At 43.2% G+C, this 24,056-nt stretch overlaps 1 protein-coding gene across 1 annotated transcript in view; it reads right to left on the bottom strand.

Annotated features, from left to right (window-relative positions):
- LOC106656788 (protein artichoke-like) overlaps positions 1 to 20,158 on the bottom strand; it is a 64,132-nt gene extending 43,974 nt beyond the window's left edge. The window contains exon 1 of the mRNA XM_023462599.1: positions 19,699 to 20,158. The gene's annotated coding sequence lies outside the window, so the exon portion shown is untranslated. The remainder of the gene's footprint in view (positions 1 to 19,698) is intronic.
- Positions 20,159 to 24,056: the final 3,898 nt, after the last annotated feature.

Genomic DNA, 24,056 nt, shown 5'->3' with positions numbered 1-24,056 from the left:
ATTAAACTATAAAAATAGTAATTGATTTATAGTATTAGAATAAATAAATGTTTTTTACGAATCCTGAATTTTTTCGAATCTATTCATAGATAAACTTTTATTCACACAGTCACGATAACACTGTGATAAAGTTTTTTACAGCTCATGCAAGGCTTACATGAGAATGTATGAATCTTTTTCACTCAAATCTAAAATAGAATCAATGTATTGACATAAACTTTTAATTTTTCAGCCACTATCGGATGTTACAGAATATTTAGCACTTATGCATTATTTAATTATAATCCAACGTAATAAAAAAAATGTGTGCATACGGAAGCGTTACATCGCTGACATAAGCACCGTAAAGCATCATTCAAGTAAGTTTACGGCAAAAATATAATTGGTCGGTATCGTGCAGCATTTGCTAAACTTACTCGGAACTAACGGGGGGCAGCACAATGTAAACTCGAATAAGGGCACGTTACAACCATGTTGTTAAAAAGCTGCTGCACGACGTAGTTTAAAGAAGTTGGAAAAAGTACCTTATAAGTATATAGATCTGCATGTAGCTCTACATCACACCGACATACTTGCACGTTCTCGTACTCGTGGCTGAAATAGCTCGACTTATATGATCTATCTTAAAAAATATAAACTTCTTTATACGTGCATGTGTACGTGCGCGTTCATGTATCAAAAAGTCAGTGGCAAGTAGTGCGCAGTAAAGAAAGTATAAAGTCAATGCACGACGAAGCTGTCATTTCTTTCATACATTATTCGTGTGCGCGTGTAAGTGTGTCAAACGAAAATAATAAAACTTGAGAGAAAAGAGTGTAAGCCACTTATCGTCGCGTGGACATATTACACTGACATTTTTATAAATCTCAAACGTGCACGCACCATCCACACATGATCAATCTCATTGAAAAAGGTGAAGTTCGCGAGTCTATACATATTAATGTTTATATACCTCGTATGCCCGTGTATAATCGTTAAAATCGTGTGAAAATTTCTCCCCGGGTACATTCAAGTGAAAAATGTATAGATATACAGTCGCGCGAAACGCTACCAATCACTTTGAGTGCACATTCTTCAAACATCATCCAGCACGGGAAACTGTCTCTCTCTCTCAACCCTCGAGCTCTCTTGTCGCTTGCACACGTCTGCGAGCACGATAAAAACAGCTGAAACGTGAAAAAAATTATGGAGCATATATAAGTTTCAACCTAAATATTGCAAATGTATATATCGCCTGATGCAGAGTACGAAAGGTACACTTGCTTCCATTTCATTCTGCAAACCCAAAAAATTTAAATGTAGGAAAATAGCGGCTATAGCGTAAATTTTTGCCATTAGTAAAGCATACTTTAATATTAGGCAGACCATTTCGGCGCTATGAATACGTTTTCCCGCGGGTACAGAATTAACAAAGAATCGACGTATGTATTTTCTCTCTTTGCTTCAAAAATTGATGGCTCAAAAGTGCCATTGAAACAAATGAGCTATAATTAGTGACTTGACTTGCTCTGATAAATCTACAAAATTGCTTAAGCTTGACACACATTTTAAAAATAAGTAAATTTATTTATATCAACTGAATATCAATTAATCTCATATTGCTTTTTTTGCAAGTTCTTTTAATTGTAGTCTTTCTTTGGAAATTTTCTGTTTTGGCATTTAAGCTAAAACAATCGAAACATCTTTACATCTATTTATCGTGAATACTATTGACAGTTACATTGGAAGCTGCACTTCGAAGAGTTAACTACTTGAGTAATCCACGACTCTAAAAAAGATTAACCGAAATGAACTTCAAAGCCAGACTCTTGTTACTTAACGTTCTCATGGGAAATTCAAAAAACTAACGATGGTCTTACCTTATCTGCTAGTGAAATCCCTTGAAAAAATATGCCAATAAAATTTGGTTCGCCAGAAAAATGTCATTAAGAAAAGTATGAATATTGGATATTTTCATAAAATTCAATTCAAAAGAAAAACAAGATTAATAAAAAATGGTTCTTTTTCGCAGTAAAGTTTTTCGCTGCAATTCATGTGCAATTGGTAAAGTAAGTTTTCATTGATTTTTTTCTCTTTCGAATTTTGTAATATGACTTGGATGACTAGAATAAAGCTGGAATAGCGATATAAAAAGCAATATTTCGTAGTTGCACGACGAGAAAATGAAAATTGCTCGAGGGCACGCGTTTGTCGTTCGTATATAGTTATAGAGTAGGTAAACAAGGGTGAGAGAGAGAGAGAGAGAGAGAGAGCTCCTCTCCCGAGCGGTGACGACGACTTGTACCTTGCACCGGGAAAATTATAATTTGTGAGTTTTTGATTAATCCTTGTTAGAGTCTATATATTATTACGCGCGTGCACGTATAGCTCTGGGGGTGAAACGAGGTATATCGAGTGGGTCTTCGCAGAATTACACGGCTACAAAATACGCGATCTTTCAGCTCCCGTTTTCCCATTTTCCAGCTACTAAGCAAGCAAAATCTCTGGTGCAGAGTCTCGTAACCTCATACAGGACGATATATTACGGCTCGTTTAGCTATGTGCTTGCGAGCGCACGTGTGTGTATAAGAAGAAATCAGTCTTGACTCGGGAGGCAGAGAAGGAGAGAAGGAGAGAAAGATAGAGACAAAGATGAAAGATATGCTATAGTTCGGCCGAGATATATAAGTAGCACTTTCGGTAGCAGAAAGTAACGGCGAAAGATAGGTACTTCAATGAAAGTTTTATGGAGTTTTATTCCGACTTTTAAAATTACCTTCTCCGCCGTCATTGCTACTACTGCTGCTGCTGCTGCTGGCCCCGCGCACGCTATCGCGCACCACTCGAAATTTTGAAAGTATACATTACGAAGCTTGCAAGCTCGAACTCAATATACTTATATATAGCATCGTGCTGGGGTGTTGATGATCATGCTGCGGCAAGGCGCGGAGCACTTCAATAAGTTTTATAATTATCAAATAAAACGTGAGAGCGCTGCACCACTGGACGGGGAGAAATTTTTATCATTTAAGCGCGCGCGCGTCGCTGAATATTCGCTCAAACGAGCGAGATAGTCTACTGCTGCGAGAGTGACGAGCAACGATTACAGAAAAAAGCTCCGCGAGCGATTTTTATGCATTTTTATGAAAAAAATAGTAGAAAAAATTGAACAAATCGTTGTGCATCGTATACATATACACACATATACAGACGAGCGCTACAGGAGTTGTGCATAATAGTTGAGCCTCAGCCAAAAAGTTTTACGTGTATATCCTCGAAACTAGAGAAAGGTTTCACATGTCATATTGACATTTCCTTTGAATTTCTTTTTCTATCTCTCCCTCTTTCTATATATATCGTACGTACAACTATATGTATATATTTTTTATATGTAGGAGGTGCATTTGTGTGTATGTACGCGCGTGGGCGAGTGTATTTTTTATTTTTGTAGAGTACAGTAGGATTTGTTGAGTGCAATATAATCCAATAAACTCTTATCCCGTGAGCGCAGCTAAACTCGGCGCGCTCTCTATTTTCCTCGTTTTTTCCTCTCTCTTCGCAAATATTAGCGACCCGCACCAATAGCTACTACGGCAGAGATTTTCAGCAAAATTATATAGAACAAAATTATCTTCCAACGCGATAATGGAAGCAAAAAAAAAACGAGTCGTCTCCGCTGCATCTTTCAACAATTTTATTGTTTATCCAGCTTCGGCTCCTGTTTCTCACTCGCCTGCATGCGCAAGCACACACATATACATAAACGTTCGTCACGCACAAGCAATCGCGCGTGTTTTGAAAAAAGCTTCGTTTCTGTCGCGGTTGCCTCTTGCGTCATTGCCGGGGCCGACGCTGGCTGCGAACTACTACATCTACTCCGGGGGCTGCTGCTGGCTAGCCGTGGGGCGTACGTATAGGCGCGGCTGCTTTTTGTTAAGCCGCTTTTGTACCGGCCGATTGTTTCGCGGCTGTTTGAGTCCGGAAATTGCAGAACGACAAGAGCGGAATATTGCTGCTGGCCGTCTATTTCTGTATACATAGAGTACACCTGTGTGTACGTGCGTGCGTGTGTGTAGTGGACGCACGCGCGACTCCACCGGCCGCTGCGCGTCCCTTTCTCTCTGCTCTCTATGCGGCACACGTTTCAACTCTTTATGTACATACATAAATACGTATGTATGTGAATGCGAATGTTTTTATGCTCGTTTCTAATGGTAATTGTATATATATACATATATCTAGCTTGTTTGTGTCTGAATATGTATACGTATATGTGGCATTATAATCCTTAATGTAAAGATTCGACGATGCGCGCCTACGCCATGGCTACGGGCCGGGCGTACGACACCGCTATAATACACACTTTGTAAACATGAACATTAATTTCAACTGTTATTACATTGAAACGCGAGCGGGCGCGCACGCACCCACCAAGTACGTCGACTGCAACTTTTGTCCTTTACTCTTCTCCGCCCAACCACCCAACCCCCCATTTAAAAGAGGCAATTCCGGAAAATTTCGTTTCCCTTTTATATATAATGCATAATGCACGTACTGCGCGCGGCTATACACATTTTGTTCTCGTTCTCTTTAATCCTGAGCGTCGACCGTAAAGTTTACCGTGTTAATAACGGAGAATACGTCCACCTATCAATGTTGATGCAACGACCGAGTCCCGCTCGAATTTTTGTCAATTTCATCGTGCCACATTTAGTTGTAATGCGCTTAATATAAAAATCAGGCAACAGTTCTCAGATTGTTTGGGCTCTTTGGCCGTCACAAAGGCGCGTGTACTGTGCGCTCGGCCGATGCCGAGATTCGAGATTTATATTCTGGGCTCTTTTGAGCTTTTATCTAAGTTCATTAACATCGTTACGTGTATACGTAAATATCAAAGGGCTTTGCTCCGATGTACATTCAAATCGAGGAAATTTTAAATATATATAATGTGCAGGAATCCTTTTTGCTCTTGTTGTTGAATTATCGATTTCTATGACGCATGTATAATATCTCTCTTTTTGCTCTCGGAGAATCCACCGATGCTAATTGCGCTCAAATAGTCCATGAAATATCCAAATCTATTTGAGCAGAAGTACGTAAGATACAAGTTGGAATTCGCCTAATTAAGCGGGAAATTTGGCATGATAATAACGTTGAACAGTACTTAAACTAATTACGCGAGACATTGCTTATGCGTGACAATTAATAATTACGCTCAGCCGATTTATCAAAAGTTTCGGTGAGATTGACGGGGACGCTCGGACGCTCGAAGTTAACGATGGAATTATCGAGCCGGCAGCTGCTAGGGACGAGAGCCGATGTTACGATGGACGAGTCGAACGAAGATCACGGCATTATATTGCGTACGAAACGCATAAGCATAAATTAAAAAATTGTGTAGACGTTTGGTGGACAAGAGTAGTATACGAATTCTCGCACACACATACAGATGCAGAGCTGCGCGCACGCACACATAGCTACGTAGCTACCTAAAGCTATACACAATGTCCATCATCTGACAATTCGCCCCATGGGGTTGGGCTTCAACAGAAGGATACTAATTGAAAGCTGCGATGCACAAGCTTGCAACGTCGCTTGGCATGTACTGTCCATGCCTATATAGCTACGTAGAACGCGCGATATATACAGGTATACGCTTATGCGAGTTCGATGTGCAGCCATACCGCCGTGTCTATGTGCGGGTATCCGTGTGTGTGTGAGAAATTCATCATAGCCCTTCTCTCGTACGAAACCTATGTACACCGTTAACCTCAATTCGTATCTGCTGTCTCAATGCAGATAATTGCATTAGCTGCTTCGCGCATTACGCATGCATCGGCTACCTATATAGCCGGCGGCCAGAGAAGTGGCGCAGTATAAGGGCGTGCAATCTCGTCCCTTCATTCCTTCTGCTGCTACTACGTCGTCGTCGTCGTCCGAACCTTTCATCCTTGCGGCTTCCACATGACTTTTCGGTTATACGTCCATTTTTTATGGAGTGCGCCGACGACGCTGCACCACGTCTCGCTTATACAGCCGACGATGTAATGAATGGTAATTGCGCCGCTCCGAGCTGTCCATAGCCAATTTCACTCCTACCCCCCCCCCCCCCCCCCCCCCNCCCCGGCCCATATGCGGCTCTAAGCTGCTGAGTGAGAATGGAGGAAGAACGAGAGAGAGAGAAGAGAAAAAGACAGGGAGGCGAATCGTCGTCGTCTATACTTTCTGATAATATCGACTTTACGTCAATAAATCGGTCTTTTCTTTTTTTTACTCTCAGACAGTGACATTTGAAAATTTAAATTGCAAGCTTACATTAGCTCGGCGTAATCTATATAGACTTAAGTGTGCGCGTGTGTGTGTATAGGTATCTATTTTGACAACTTGTAATGTAGCGTCGACTTGACAGTTCGATCTTCGTTACAGTGTACGGTGAAAAAGAAATTTGATAAGGTGCTAAACATTTGGAACGACCAAATAATTGACACGTTTCGGGGGAAAAAAGGACAATATTCAACAATATTGAACAATACATTTAAATGGAGATGGAGCCGCAACATTTAGTGAGATGTTTTGACCTAGTTGATTGAAATGATCAAATAATTCACCTGCAATTAGTGGAATTAAATTAGCTGATATTGCGTATAAAATTTAAAATAAAAAGAGGGTTAAAAGATAGAAGAAAATTATACAGCAGCTGTAGCAGCTAAAACATATAATCAAAGTGGTAAAAGTCTGAAAGTTGAGCTGTTTCAGCGGTTCGCTGGCGTACTCGCTGCCGTGTGCACACGGGAAGTAATTTAAAAAAAAGGGTAACTATATCAGACACGAATTGGTCAGGTCTGGGGAGGCAATAACGAAACAATCGATAGCGAGCTATAATTAAATGGCGAATAAGCCAATAGACTTTTCCAATCATGCAGCTGTAAATTCCTGTCTATTTGACCTGTGTGTGTGTGTGTGTGCGCGGCAAAAAGCGGAGGAAAAGAAAACAAAGAACGCAGAGGCAGCTACGTGTATGCAACAAGAGAGCTACAGAGCGAGAGAGAAAGAACCGCACGCACTGGATGCGCTGCGGGGGTCGCAGCACCGCGCCAAAGGTAAATATAAATCACTCGATGCACGATCGCTGCAGTGCAATATAATGCGCTTTAGCTGACAACGAGAGCTGAAAACATACGTGTGTATACACACAGGTGAGCTGCTGCTGCTGCTGCTGCTGCTGATGCGTCGCCTGCCTCTGCGTACGTATATTTAGCTAGCTATCGGCGGATTACAGCAAGGGTCGGGAGGCGTTCGCGCGTGTATAATTATTTGCGATTGATCGGCGAATATTTGTGAGGGCTGCGCGAGTCACGCGTAGCTCTGCATGCACACTGCCGCACACAGTTGCGCCTCTTTCTGCCCTTCGTACGCGGCTCTTATTGCACAGCCTATAGCTGCAGCAGCCTCGTGTGTCCCTTTTACCTCGAGCTGCAATCGCTTCTCGGTGTAAGCCCGAGCAAACACGACCGCCGATCATCGAGCGCCCTTTTATTCGCTGCGTAAGCAACGAGCCTAGCTCGCTTACTTTGTGTCGTAATTATCGATTGTGCGAGATCGGTCGATCTATCCTCGCTACACGCCATTTTCAGGGTAAATTATTATTTTTTACACGTGTGTCCCGTACGCTCGTATAGATTGCTCGGTGTCGACCGGGGGCGCGTTACGAGCCCTACACCGCGTGGCCCTACGGCTTCGTGCTGCATTTATATTTATGAACGAAGGCGCGATCGAAGCTCGTCGATAGGAGAGCTATGGTCGCGATGCACTATATACGAGGACGCGTAACGCAGATAGATCGTAGTAGCCGTGCAGCTGCGTAGCTTCGCCAACGCGGATAGGATGATCACGCGCAGCCACACGATTGCGTTATACCCCCGCGCGTATATAGCTGCGAGCTGCTGCGATTGCCGGGCGCGACGCGCACATACATCCGACGAAACGACTGATACTTTGAATTCTCCGTGACGCACAGCCACACACAAGCGCCTACACGATCGTACAACATACCTTCGCATACGTACGTAGATTCGCAATCATGTAGCGCTGCATATAGCCGCCGCATGCACTCTCGTGGCTCATCGCCCCTATGCATCGGTGATTGCTATGAAATCATCGTTCGTTTTTCCGGTGTCTGCGTGTCAGCTACGTGGCGCGTACAGCAGTAAACACACCCCCACACACTCACATCTACGCGTGCAGTCGCGAGCGCGCCTCACTCGACGATTGATTTTACGCGCGTAGCTTATTGTTCTTTAATTGTCGTAAGCTCGCGCGGCGCGCATAACACGTATACATAGGGGCGTACGGCCGGATCGAGCTTGCAGTACGCGGGGACGAGACAGCTATTCATTTTTCATCCAATCGACGGGCGCCGGCCGACAGTACGTTGATTTTTTGAGCGACAAATATTTTAACGTTATTTTGACATTATCGAATTTTCGAATAATAACGCGCGCGCGGCATTATTCGTTGTTATCAAGCTCGAGAACGGCGTGAGCTGCAATAACCCAGCCAAGCTCGCGACTATATATAATCCACGCGGACGTGTATACGTGCGAGGGCTCAAAATGTATATAAAAATCTCCAGAACTATTTAATTTGGACGCGCTGAATAAATAATGGACGAAAAATCAATGGACCCTGGGCTTTCGCGCGCACGCATCTCGGGGGCTTTTTAACATTAATCCACCGGTCAGCTGACATGGATAATTTTCGCCATCAGACGAATATTCCGAGCGCGAGAAAGGAGGAAAACATTGACATCGTTTATGCAGATTCGCGATATATATGTCTCACGATGTCGCGTAATTATTTTATACAATTTACTCGTGTGCGTAAGCGCGCGCGCGAGCTGCTGCGCTCGTTCGAGCGAAAACGACGCGATGATCATCGATACGCGCCGCGATGAAGTATTGAACGAAGTAATGGCCGTATTTTACATGGGGAATAGCGCAGCAGCTCGTTCTTTTTCCTGCGCTTTTTATTCCTTTTTTTTTTTACCCTCCCTTTTTTTTAACGGCTCTCACAAAGTGCTTTCTGTATACACTCGCAAATCAGCTTCGCGCGATGAAATTGTAATCGTCGACGATTGCAAGCTCCAACACATTCTCTAAATAGCTCGAACCGTCAGTTATTGCTTGATGCGAAAAGAGGGAATATAATAAGGGAGAGGAGGACTAGAAAAGAAATGAATAGTCTGATAACTGTGCGCAGTGAAATGTATGATGTTACATGCGCAGTTACATGTGTGGGTTTCGAATGCTCGTGCGATTAAATCTTTGTACTTTTAACAGCCGAGTCAAAGCGAAAAAGAACCAAATTAGAAAATTTGCATTTGCCAAGCGTCCGTTTATACATAAGTGCGTATGTATACGTAGAGGAGGCAAAACTATACACTGCAATTTTTTTCCCTACTTTACGATCGCCAGCCATAATTGGATGCATTAGAGCGAGTTGTAGTATTTGTTTAAGTGCATGAAACTTCCAAGTTTATTTTCAACTTTTAAGAAAAAGACAATTTAAATGGTTTCGACTATCTCAGAACTCGAGATGCAGCCCAATCAACACGTTTTTAATTGTTTTCTGTATATTATTCTAAATCTTAATTTTAATAATTAAAATATTCTAAACATAAAAATAAATGAGGATTCAATCATACGCAAATTTCAGTTTCTCGATAATCAAATATTCTTCTATTTTGTGATAGCATCTGCTGAATGTGCCTTTTATTCTTAAAAAATGTTTGAAAAATGCTTTTTATCATTTTTCAGCACCACGTTTATAATCTTTGTGATCTTTATCTCGAAAAGTTACGATTTAAAAAATGCAAAGTACAAAAAGAACTTGCAATTAGTCAAAAAATACCTGCAAGTATTCTCTAAATGTTTTTTAAATTGTGAAAATAACGTTTTTTGTTTGCGTTATGGATTAAATTTTTTCATTTCGACTGTACACAAATTGATTAGTTTGATACTTGAATGTTTTATGTGGGGAAGTAGAGACAAATTAGTAAACATACGTTAAATAATTACTACGTTACAAGCTAATACGTTAAAAACCAGAAAGCTTTACTTTCTATCGATCTACGATTGATCGTCCCTTGAGCCGCGATGTGCTTTTCAAATATACGTCGAGTGAAACGGAATACTCACAATATTAGAAATCGCGAGAATTGACAAATTTTTAATCTCATGTAATTTTTTGAACTAAAAACTTTTGTACTATATTTGAAAGTAATAAAAATTATTGCGACCCTGCTTTCCTTGTCATGAATATGTGCAGACTCTATTATTTGGTCAGAAAAATTATTTACAAGTTTTAACAAACGTAAATGAAACAACAATTTATTGCTATTAAATTTATTCATTGTAATGAATCGCGTTTCTGTCATAAATTGGAAAAATTATTTAAAACATTACAATGCAACATAATTGAATATATTTGTTTTTTGGAAGCTCATAGTACGTTTCTGTCATCATTTCAAATAAATTACTCAATATCGAATGAAGAAATAAATACACCTGATATATCTCATAGTATTTAATAAAATTACTTTATATTTTTATCCTGCTTATTTACTACATTTGAAAATAAGTGACCCTACTCGTATTATGTGCATTGTTGATAGTATGAAATACTAATAATCCTGAAAAATAATATTTTTCCGAAAAAAAAGTTATATTTTATAAGAAATAGTTGAGTTATTTGATTATACGCCAGTATGACAATCGACCTTTAATTAATCAACTTGGATCCAGTTTAATCAATGAAAATCAATCACAGTCTCATAGAATACCGATGAATAGAGAATCATACATGTTGTACTATATATTTAAAAAGTGTTTTTAAACTTGCCATTTGTAAATATTCATCTATTGAACCATCAAAATGTTTTTAAATTTCAACTTGCAATATCGAAATTCATAACTTTACCTTGAAATGAAAAAAAAAAAAAAACAAGAAAAAAGTTGTTGAGGTTTTCCTTTATTTTCTTTTTCTGAAATACGCTAGTCTATTAAATAGTCCCTTTTTGGTATTTTCAATCACTCGATATACACAGGCTTTTTCTCTCTCCCTCCATAGAGCAAGGTACAGCCGGCAAAAGCAATCAGAAATTTAGTTTCGGAAAAGGATTAAAAGTACCGATTCACCTTTTTGGAATATAGTACGTGTGCGCGCGCTCGAATGATTTTTTCCATTCGCACAAACACGTTGCTCCCGGTGTATAACATCGAAGAGCCAAACCTCAAAAAAAAAGAAAAATTTTTCCTTCGAAAAAAATTTAGAAAAATGCTCGAGGCACGTTATTTAGCGCAGTGAAACGCAGCTCCATTGAGGAATGCAAATCTCAGTAGGCGCTGTTTTTTCGTCGTCGAAAGTCATTTCTCCATTGTCGACCGGTGGCTTTTATTTTATTTAGAAGGGCATAAAAAAGAAATCCATTTGACAGGCGTCAATAACAATGCGCAGACGCAGATTTATGCGAAAAGAAAAGTACGTGGCGCAGAGTTGGAAAAAAGGGGGAAAGAAAGGCGAGCTACCAGGTACGAAGCACTCACATACGCAGCACCTATACACAGAGAAACACGTACATACAGAAGTGCAGAGAAGAGAGTAACGTCGAAGCGGAGTCATCGTCCGTCGATCGATTAGATTTTCAACAAAAATTACACTCAAACACGAGGCGTGCGAGAGGTGTAGTGTAGTATATATAGCGCCGTGCGCGCGCCAGCACAATTGCTGTGTGTGTGTGTTTAGCTGGCAGTACAGTGCAGGCCTCGCGCGATGGATGAAAAACAAGCTCGTTTTACGAGGAAACAAGAGTGCTCCGTTCTGGAACTAGCTGCGAGGCGCATACAGTACACAGCTCGAGCGAACTCTCGTCGTACTACATCGCAGGGCCTCGAGTGTGTGTTAATGATTTTTCGCGGCTTTTTTTCGTTGTGTTGGTTTTTCCCTCATTCTCATTCTCATTCTCTCTCTCTCTCTCTCTCTCTCGCTGCCGACTTTCTCTCACTTTTTTTCGTTGTTGACTCGCTCTCACTCATATATATGCACACACGTACGCCAGGTACATGCTACACGTATATAGATATAGGGGGACGCGCGCGCGGCCTGTATCGCGTGAGTCTACCGATTGCCTATTTTTGTTGTATAGGCGTCGTCGTCTATACGTGTGTGCTCATGGGGTCGCGTGTGTGTACCTACACATATAGGTTGCGCAGCGTACGGTGCACTCACACGAGTGCACGGCGCAGGTATTATACGAATAAATCATCGTTACGTGCCCGAGTACTTTGGCCTCGGTAACAGCACTCGCGTTCGCTCTTTCACTCGCTAGCTGCGCGTTGCTGCCTATTTTAAAATCGAGCAGAGAGAGAGAGAAAGAGCAGAAGGTATTACCGCGGCGCGCGCGAGCATGTGCGTGCCCCTGCACATATAGCCAGCCAACACTTCCATTGCAGCGACCGTGTGTGCAGATATGTGTGTGGTGTGTGTGGGTTTACACACGTATACGATATAATATTTATACGAGCTCGCTTATATCGCTGCTGCTGCTGCTGCTGCTACTGCTGCTACTGATGCTTCGCGGCAGAATAAATAAAGAATTCGGAGTCGGAGGCAAAGTTTCGCAGAAATATTCCCGGCTGTCTTGCTTGATGACGTTGCTGCTGCTGCTGCTGGCCTGGCCTGGCCGGAGGATATCGTTTAAAGCTCGTCTACATATATATATACGTACTCTAGCTGCTGCGCAAGCCGGCAGCTTTGGTGTCGGTGTCGCGTGTGCCGAGCTGTTACTGCCAATATGATAAAAACTTTTGCTCGCACTGGCTCGCGCGCGCTAACGTTTAATACATTTAGCCATCCGCTTATATTATTATTATTCCACCAGCCCGCCCTTCTCCTCCTTTTTATGCAAGAGTTGATAATCCTCTTTCGGCGAGTTGGGCCGAGCTGCAGCTATATATAAGCTATAGCTAGCTAGCTAGCTAGCTCGCAATGATCTTGTTATTAATGCTCGCTTATTACTTCGGGCCAGCTATTTTCGAGCGGCGGCAGCGTACGAGCTAGCTGCAATGTGCAGCTCCATGAGATGTGCGAAAAGTCGATTAATTAAGCCCCCCTCTCGGATTAGCCCACACATATATCCTATCGTATATATCCTATCAATCAAACTGACTGCTAGAAGTCAAAAGTTTTTTTTACGATCCTTTACAGCTCGTCCCGCTCGCGCCCGAGCCCGCATCACGCACTCGATTTTATTTAATGCAAAAATCGTACTTGTGAAATTTATCATCTATTATTCTCTCGCCGCACCGACTAGTTTTTGCTCTTTCTATCTTCGTGTCAGTCTTTCACGCGTGTAACAAGTTTCAAAAATTTTCCTGCTCATATGTACGAGTCCGAGCTGGCGCTGCCCGCATCGAAATATGCGCATACAGCTCGGATTCGTATATATGGTCAAATCTCAAAATAAAATTCCGTTTCTTTAACAAAAAAAGATGAAATTTTTTTTGGGGGGGGGGGGGGCCCAGCGGCCTGGACCCTCGCTAATTGTTCCTATGCGCGTGAACATGAAATTTAAAAATAGGTAATTTTTTTGGGGCACTTTTGTGTTTTAGACGCCGAAAAGTCATCTTTTCACGCAAATACGATTTATTACTCGATTTTCAAGTCGTTGAAAAAGTATCAGAACTTATCTAAAAAATTTAACTGACTACTGTATTCGATAGGAAATTTCCTCAGCTTTCCGATGGTACTATTCGATTTTCCGAAATATCCACTTTTCACCGCGAAAATCGCCATCAAACATTGAGGGCTAAATATCTCGAACCATTCAGTACAGAAAAAGTGAACTTTTTGGTTTAATTGTGATTTTTTTCTCATGAAAATTGAATATTTCGGACAATCTGATATTACCATTAAAAAACTGAGGAAATTTCCTATCGAAAGCGTATCTTTATTTACTTTTTTTAGATTGATAGTTTTTCAATAACTTGGAAATCAAGTAATAAGCCGTATTTGCGTAAAAAGATGACTTTTCGGCGTCTAAAATACAAAAATGACCAAACAAAATTACTTATCTTCAAATTTCATGTTCACGCGTTTTTTCTCACTCGTTGAACCGATAGGAATAATTCACGGGGGTCTAGGTCGCTGGGCAGGCAAAAAAATGTCATCTTTTTTTGTTAACGAAACGGCAGTGTATTTTGGGATTCGACCATATACGCATACAATTCTCTTCCATACGTACGTAAAACCGATTCCCCGGCCAGCATGATAGATGAGATTTTAATGATATATACGCGAGTGCGTGCGAATCCGTTAAACATTCCGAAGGATCCGCGCGCGAGTACACGTCAACATTCGGAAATTTTTCGCAGTGCTAGTACTGCAGCAGTGCACGGTGCCGTGCAGTTCTCGCGTGTGCTCGTGGCTTACGTATATACACGGCTCCGACGAAGCTCGGAGTATTAATTTATAACGGGTGGGAAAAAAATCTCATCAATTCGAGTTACGTCCAAGTCAAGTTTACAGCACATACGTACATGTAAAATGTATAATCTCTGAAGTGTATGTTAATGCGAGAGCGGCGGCTGCTCCTGTACGTATAAGCTTTCGGGGGGTATACGTACGCTGCAGCAGCAGCAGCACGGAAACTTTTTCAACGCGCCCGACGCTGCTGCGGCTCACCTAGTAATTTTGAACGTCGATCACTCACTTACTTAAAAAGTTGTACGAGCGAGTGAGCTCTCGAGTTTTACCCTCTTTGCTCGCGCGCCCGCGCTCCGATCGCTATATCTATATAAAGGGCTCGAGGAAGGGTGGGAGGGACGACGCAGACACGCGTACGCGCAGACAGCTACTCGTGTTGGAAATTTTCTTCGATAAATTTATAGGCTACTCGGCGAAACTTTTTTTGCGCGCTCCTCCTTATCTTTTTAGCGTCGCGGATAATTAATAAAAATGTGTGTCACGCCCGAGGCTTTGTTACGACGACGGTGCGCGGCGCGGTACAGAGCGCGTCTGCGTCCGAAGCGTATATAGCGCTCCGAAAATGCAAATCGAACGAGCGCTCGAAAGAATGCAAATTATTGAGGTGGCGCTGCACTGCTGCTGCTACATACCTAGCTCCCATGCCGCGCGGGACGCGCTAGAGTTTTAATTTGCTATTTTATATTCTCACTACGGATATAACTTCATCCGAAAGGTAAACATTCCATTCAATATAGAAGAGTCTCGAGGCAGCCGAGAGGATGCAGCTACCCATACCAGCTATGGCACTGCGCGCATTATATATAGCGTATACAAGAAGAAGCCGCGCGTAGCTATGTGTATAGAAGAGAGGAGCTGCGACGAGACAGGCTTGAGCGAGCGTCGCGTATAACTTGCGGCAGGTTAATCGAGCGAGTTGTTTCTCCCCGTGGAGGCTTAGCGGTGCTGTCGAATTAGCGCGCAAGCTCGAGGTAGGAAGCGGCACTCCCCCCCTCCCCCATCCCCCATCGGACTCGTTCTAAAAAGCTGCACAGTGCAGCACTCACTACTGCCGTGCGCATGCACTTCTCCTCTCTATTATGTCTTCGACGAGCTGCGTTGGCTGATTTAATGGAAAGTGAGGCAATCTCAGACAGACTGAACGAGAGCTGCGAGCGCGCACTATGCTACCCACTCTCTGCGCACCCTTCGCTCTACCTTCCACTACCTTCCAATTGCAGCTGTGTTTTGTCTCCGCTTAAAGCGTAGAGCGCGCCGCGCAACAGCTCCTGCTCTGCGGATTCGAGCCAATTAATGCGTGAACGCGGAAAGCGATTAACGATATTACTTCCAGCCGAAAGAGACTTATCAGTTTTTCAGTCTCGATTTATTGCACTGGAGGGAACGAGAAGCCGAGCAGCCCCGTCGCGTGGATAAGTGAATCGCGCGCTCCTACTCGGGCCGGCCTCTTAGATCAGCTCGGCCCCCGTATTAAGAAAGTTTTTTTCCTTTACAATGCACATTCAAAAGTGAAATTGAGACGTCGGGGCCGGGGCACGCGCAGCGAGGAAAAAAACTTGAATTTTATTTGTAAATGCCGCGGATAATGTATACACGTTGTTGCGCGTTAGAGGCAGGGCGTTGGTGCAAATATACGAAGGCGCGCGCTCGCGTATCGCCACCGAGTACAGTTGCGAAATTTATAAATGCCACGAAGGAAAAACAAGCAAGACGGAACTTTTTCCTAAATTGGAAATTTTACTCGCGCAGCTCGTGTTGTTAGCATTACGCCACCGAGGCGCGAGTAAAAAGATACACTCTCGCGCGCGTACGTATAGCGGTAAGTGAGCGTATATTACGCGCGCGCATAACTGTGCACGATGGTGTATAAGTGCCGCCCGCACCCCCGCACCAGCTCTTATACAGCTGCAGCTTAAAGTAAAGCGCAACTCGGGCTGCTTCCTTCATTTTTTTCTCTCCTTCCTCTCTTCTATCTACTCCTACTTTTTTTTTTCTCTCCGAGGAATATTTAATACACACCTTGATGTATTCATTAGGTATGAAAAATACAAGGAACGTTGAATATTTATGCACTGCTCGCTCGAAAAGAGCAATTTGAGGCATTCTTTTGCCTTTTCGCTTAAACGCAAACAATCTCGATGATTCCTGACCTTTTTTCCTCGTTTTCTTCCAACGTAGTTTTCCCGAAACCCCTCGTCCTCCTTCGCGAGAGCAGGAGCTCGCGATCTTTCGAGCGAGCAATTTCAATGGATTGAATCTAGTTGCTTTTTTTTTTAACTGTCAGTTTTCCAGCGTCGTGGTATATACCGTGCCCGCTTTAGTTGAAAAATGTTATATATGATTGAACATAAAACCAAGTTTCATTCAAGCTCGCGGTATAAAGTATTTACACTGTAAGGAGTTTAATTCTGCCACTGCTGCCAAATGTAAATACAGCGAAGTAGGGGCTCCGACTACGCTGGATCGTATACCATTGCCATTATTGCCGTTTACTTTAACACATAGGCGACCCCTAGTACTCTGTATTTACATTTTGAGCTGTTGCAGTTGCAAACTTCTTATAGTGTACATGCGGCGCATTGCATTGCTCTGAACCCCCAACCCACCGCTCTTGCATTGTCCAACTTTCGCGCGCTGGTTCCAACTTGACTCGGACTTTATATACCTCCTCCTCGGACAATAAATCTACTTTTCCTTCTTCTTCTTCTTTCCTTACTTCTTCGTTCTTTTCTGGCGCTCTTGCCACCACCGACTTTCTTCTTCCGTGGCCTGTCTTGTTTGTTAAGAAAAACAAAAGTCTCTCGTATTTTAATTCGAAAATTAGCGAGCTACGGTCCTTTGAGCCGCGAAAGGTGAAATCAAATTTAATTTCGCGTGCCACTAATCGTTACGTCAGTCAGCCATCGCACACGAAATAATCACAATTACGATGATGCTTATAATAATGACGACCGCCACGATACAAGAGACTTTGCGGAAACGTACAGCCAACTACTACAGAGCGATATACTTATAGTAGAGTTGAGCAGTAGGACGATCGAGGCATGAATAATTGTTTTCAATTGCACGCACGCTTCCGGCGAGGGGGGGGCTCACAAATTTGATACGTGCTATTTTCTCTACGAGTGTATGCACAAGCTCGACTCTTGCCTGCCGTTGCTGCTGCTGGGACTAAGTACGGGGTTGCAAAAGCAGCAAAAACTCCGGCGTCAATGGCGGCGGCGGCGGCGGCACAGGCCTCCAAGAACCCGCCCGAGAGGACCTATTAATGCAAACAAGTGTTTCGTTTTGCTGTCGCAATTAATGGCATTCTCTTGGCTCATAAATGCAAGAATGCTATATTGTACGAAAATGCATATGATTTCAACGACCAATTACTAGAAACATGCAAATTAGGCGTTTCGCTTGTTATATACGTATACACACCGAGACCGGGTAACGATTTTAAGAGCGCCGACGTACAAAAGCGAATTCAGTTTCGAGCGGGTGGAGCCGCAGTTATCGTTACGGTACAAGCAAAAAAAAAACATCCTTCGTTCATTTCACCGACAATTTTAATCTCTCTTGTATAAGTCAGTTACATGAAATAACGCATAGATAACACAAATATTTTTGTATGACTCTAATTTGAATGTAATTTCATTGCTACTTTTCAGGCTCTCGCCGTGTTAAATGCATCACGCTACTGGTGCAGAAAATAAGATTTCTTTTATTTTTTGAAAAATTTGTTACTGCACTCTAGCTGCCATTACTTTCTACTACCCCTGAAAGGTATCTCTGCATTAGTAATGTTCGCGTACATTCTTTTGAACTAAAATAGAAATTATTTTCCAGTTACTGTTATGGGTTTGAACGATATTTAATATATATTTTAAGCTTTTTTCTCTCTTATACGTAAAAGAGTTATCCTACCATATTTATGTACAAATAAAAGTCGATATTTTCTTTAGCAATTTATAAATCACTGATGCGCAAAATGAAAAAAATAAAAGCAAACACGAGGCACATTGTCGACGACGCGGACTTTCATACAGAGAGCACGTATTCACACAAACTTTTTTTTATTTTAAAGTTATATGGCTAGTTTTTCAAAAAGAGCTCGCGTGCAGCGACGTATATAAAGTAGCGAAAAGTGGAGCTTTATTATTTATTTAAAATCCCATGTACGCGGTATAAATACGGCGAATAAATGGTAAAGTGCATATAATGGTGCAGACATTAGAGGATTTACACCAAGCGACCGGTTGAATAAATACACGTCGAAAATCTGAGCGACTGATTAAGCTGCCGGTGTCGCGCCGTGGGTATAAGTTTTTTTTTTCGTGGCAGTAGTTCGAAAAATATGAAACAATGATGAACGGCCGGTATATTCCAGCGTAAAGAAAGAGAGAGAGAGAGGAAAGGAAAGAGAGGGAGAGGCAGTTTCAGGAAAAGGCTGAAATATGCATAAATTCGCGATGGCATAATGCACACCAGCGAAGGGCGAACGCGTGGGAGGTAGGTAAAACGAGCCGCTTGTATCAGCTCGTAATGTATGTCAAACGGTCAAGATATATGTCAGCGATAAATATAATATCTCGCCGCGCACGCTGGCGTATCGGCTGTCTATAGATACGTACGCCGGGGATCTGTGCGCGGCGCGTCGACCCTGTGCAGCACGCGGACTTTGACTACGACGACGACGAGGCCTCGTGCAGCGCCCGCCGCGAGTAACTATTAATCGGTCTTCGAAACACGTATATATAGCCCAGCTTCTACACACAGACTCGCATAGCAGTTCTCGCACACGAGCTCGCGGTAGAGCGATTCGTGAGCGCATACACGTGTACATGTTTGTAGAGAAAAGTTGGCCGTAATGGTTCGGCGAAAAGCGAGTAAACGCCAGCGGGAGAGGGAGAGAGAGTGGAGTTAGAGAGAAAGAGCTTAGCCGTGCTTTCCGCTATATTACGTAGGCTCACGTGATGTGCCTCGGTGCGAGCGAGCCTCGAGTATAATCGCACCGTTATTATATATACACACCCACACACGCCGACGCACATAGCACACGTGCATATACACACACACACAAGTATGATGTATGTGTTATATATAAATGCATGTATGCGCGCTGCATGGGATACGGCATAAGACCATTTTGTGAGCGCAGACAGATTCGTGCATGGATAATACGTCACTCACGTGAAATATATTCCGCGACGAGAAGTTGTTTCTCTACATTCGAGCAGCTTTTGTTGGTGCACTACGTGCTGATGCCGCCTCTGCCGCTTCTGTGCGTGATAGTACGTATGTATGCGAGGTAGTAAAACACACGAATGCGGCTGAAATCTGTGGCTTCGTTGCAGCGTGCGCTCCCCGGTTGCGTTGTGTTTTTTTTCTCTACCCTCCTTTTTTTCTCTTCCTTCTCGCAGCAAGAGAGAGAGAGAGAGAGCACTGTCGACACTATATTCGATGACACACTGCGAAGCACTAGTTTCTCCCAGCTCTTACTCTTTCTTTTTCATTTCCTATACGCTTTTTCCTTTCTTTTTTTTTATTACATGATTCTACAATAGCGAACTGAATAACTTGGCACAATGGTAGTGCACGAAAAAACCCCGGCACCACATTCGATTCGATGAGCAAAACACAGCACGTCACTTTTCTCGTTGCAAATATAAATGTCGCACTCGTTGGCAATCGTCGTTGTTCGCACTCTTTTTTTATCTTTATCTCCCCTCGCAATCGTTGTCAAGTTGTCATTTACTGTCGTTAAAAAAAAAAAACAAACGTAAGAAGATGAAGAGGGAGAAATCGCTGCAAGCGACACTGACCGGTTCGAACTCGTGTAGGCCACTGCTCCTGCGTTGCCTGTATATAGCGCGGGGAAAAATAGCCGCTACACGAAAAGAGGCGGGCTCGCACGAGATCGGTACGACGGCAAGTCTCGCGCTCGACTGAAACTGCTGTGCTTTGGCGCGCAGCGGGCCGACGACTCCGTTGGCTGCTGCGGCTGACTCGAGCTTGACGCGCTCTACTGCGCGAGCGCAGCGCACTACACAGCTGCATACGACGACGACTACACCAACTCTCGGCTACTATGTATACCTATACGGGTAACGGGCTCGGCGTACACGCGTATACACGTATACAGTGTATGGTATAGCCGAGTGTGTACGTCGCGGAGTCGTCGACTCGAGTCGGGCGGCCGCTACGACGACGCCAGCATACAACAACATCATTTCTGCGCCCCGCGCGCGCATATACGAGCGAGCCAAGTATTGCGCTACGTGATTGCTGGCTAATTGGCTGGCGTATACCGATTTGCAGCGGTTGTGTATCTGATACCGCGACTTTCTCTCTCTCTCTCTCTCTCTCTCTTACTACTGTGCACTGCAGCTTTCGACGCCGAGTCGCTGGCTTTACTTTATGCAGACGCGCATATACGTATATGCAGTCGGTGGCTAAATCTTACGAGGCGATTTTTTTTTATTATTATTTTCTCTCTCTTTCTCTCTCTCGTCGCTCGGACTTGCTCGATTGGCACTTCCGTATACATATATACGTAGCGTTGCCGAGCGCCACGCGCACGCTCTATACCATACTGGCATCGAACGAACCAAGGCCCGGCACGGCGGCTACGTGCCTGCGCGTCGTTAGCGAGACTCTTTTTAGCCGAGTCCTCGTTTTTTCTTTGTTTTGTGCCTTCGAAATTGCGTGCAGCTATGCAGCCGCGCCACTGTTGCACGAGCGAAAACATACGACCATGTGTGTATATAAGCCCTTGGAAATCCGCGCGGATATATACGTACTACTAATACTAAGTATACGCGGGAGTCTTTTGACGATTATCGTGATTTAATTTAATAACGCGCTCCTCGCCTTCGAGCTACTTGCCTGTCTCTGCCGAGCCATTACCACGTGTTTCCACCCAACTTCGAGCTCGAGCTCCTCTAATTAATAATCCTTTTTACCAATTTTAAGCCATATACATCTGCTTTTACCGCAACCGAGCTAACTGCTGCTCATGAAGATTTCATTCACTCGTGGCTCCGATATACGATGAATTTTCCATTGACTGCATCGATCGCACAAAGAAAGCACTGCACACACAACTTTTTAATTTCATCCCAAAGTCCAAGGTAAACATGTAGGTGGCAATTTTTACTTTTTTTTTTACTCTTTTCTTCTCCTCCTCGCCTTTTTGCCGCGCGAGAAAAGAGAAGAATTGCGAAGAGAGCGAGTTGCGTGCGTGTATATATGTAGGCGAAGAAAGAAGGCGAAAAGAAAAAAAAATGAGGGAAAAAAAAGAAGGAAAAAAAAAATGAAGAAGAAGTCGGTACGCGCGTGGTAGTCGCGATTGAGGGTAAAAGTGGTAGTCGCAGTGGCAGTCGTAGCCGAGGAAGCTAAAAGGCAAGTTTGCACGTACCTGAAGTGGTTATATGCATATATGTATACATATAGAGAACGGTTATATAAGCGGAAAGCGGACAATGTCACGTAGTTTACCATAGAGAGAAGTCGACCAGAGGCGCTTGTCGTCGTCGTCGTCGTCGTAGCCGTCGCCGTCCTCGTAGTCGTCGTCGTCGTCTGTGTGTTAGAGCCCCGTGTACAGTAGGGGCTGCTGGTCGTGTAGACGCGTGGAAATGCAACGCTTTATGTCGCAAGTGGCGCGATTCACGAAAAGCAACAAAAAAACGGGCGAGCGAGAGAGAGAGAGAGAGAGCGAGAGAAAAGTGAGCGTGCGTGAGTGCGGGAGAAAAAAATTCTAACCACCGCACAGCCGTTTAGTACATTCTTATTTTCTCTCTTGTAAATAACTACATGAATTTAGCTTTTATACACATGCACGCAGGCGTCGTTGCGGTGACGATGATATATGTATCCGGAAGCTTTGCCTCGGCAAATTGCCTCGTGCGCAGTCTCTCGGGCTGTCTTTTTGCCAGCTTCGGAGTCGGAGCTCCCCCTTGCTCGCGAGTCGAGGTCTAATGAAAGCGTCGACAATCAAGCGAGCTTTGAATTTTGATTCTAGACTCGCGCGTTGCGAGCAGTCGAGCGTATCTGACATGTATACTTTGTCGGCGAGAGAGCTCGGAGCGGTAGCAGCGGGTAAAACTCGATGATCCAAAATGTACATGATAAATGTAAAAAATGCTGCACTGCTGCTGCTGGTCATTTTTTCGCACGACGACAGCTCCAGCTGCTGCGCGAATATGTATAATAAATAAAGGAGGCAATTCGCATTCGTCGTCCGCTGCCAAGCAGAGTGTCGCCAGCGATCCTAAGGCACTTAATTTGCATGCGACCTCTTCTCTAACTCCATAATGAAATATGCATTTTCCGTTGCGAGTTTGTGAGAGCTGTACGTGTGAGTGTGTGTGTGGGGGGTGGGTGCGATTGCGACGACGACGACGACTGCGCGAGGACGATCGCCACCGCCGCCGCCGCCTTCTGCCCTACACAGCCCAAGAAGGATGAGCAACCGTACGAGAAAGGTAAAGAGAGCGTGACTTCTGCTCTAATTACACTCGCGCCATATACATATATAATTCCGGCAGGCGCAATACGTACGTGTGAGTGTCTGCAAAGCGCGTGCGGACTCCAGTGTCGCTAAAGCAGTTCAAGCTTTTATACATATGGCCGATTCTCTCCAAATTTTAATCGACTTTTAGGATCGTCTATAACACCATCGCTATTGAAATGAATTTTTTTAAACCAATGATTCGTTGTCAACAACGGTATTTGTTTCTACTACTTGGAGGTTTAAAAACACTAAAATGACGTTGATCAATTATTTTAAAAAACCGACCTCTTATAACTTATACAATTAAGTTCATTTTGTCACTTGCATATTTATAACAGACATGGGTACTCGCCATCTAGTATTGAAAGCTGGCACTAATTACAAATGGCGGCAACTAATTTAAAATATATACTTTTTTTGAGCAATGCAAGTTGGCTAAAATGTTGCCGTTTGGATTTTATATCAATGTAAATATTTCAAACAGTATAGAAGAAATAAGTGCTTAGACCCTTTTGGAGTATTTTTTCTGAAAGTTTTGAAAAAAGCTCAATCGTAATTTTTTTCTCAAGTCACTTACGACTAAGCACGAGATTTCTTAATATTAGTAATAAGCATGAATTTCGGAATGATTCCAATTTCGAGTTTTTGTAAGTGATCATTACTTACAAAAAATTGTAAAAAAAATTTGGAAACATGTATGTAAACAAATACAAGTTTCTTATAATAGCCGAAAAATAAATTTTTGGGCCATTTCATTTTGCAGAGTCAGCCATATACATCGACCGAATATTCCAGCTGCTGAATGAATGCAAGACCATTGTAATTAATCGCAAATGCTGAACGACGACTCGCAGTTCCACTGGTATGTTGATATTTAAATTGCGTATCGTTTGGAATTAAGGTCGAAAAGAGATACTAGTGACGGTGTGGTTGAGCGATATTCCTGCATTGCAGCTTATACCCTAAAGTATTCCAGTGGTTCATCATTAAAGAGCTGCTCGGCCATCAAACATTTCCGGAACAATCCATCTTGATG

This window comes from Trichogramma pretiosum, unplaced genomic scaffold, assembly GCF_000599845.2.
Source record: "Trichogramma pretiosum strain Unisexual culture from Peru unplaced genomic scaffold, Tpre_2.0 scaffold8, whole genome shotgun sequence".
Lineage (NCBI taxonomy): Eukaryota > Metazoa > Arthropoda > Insecta > Hymenoptera > Trichogrammatidae > Trichogramma > Trichogramma pretiosum.
The sequence above is the reverse complement of the archived record's forward strand: the minus strand, read 5'-3'. Positions and strand labels throughout refer to the sequence as shown.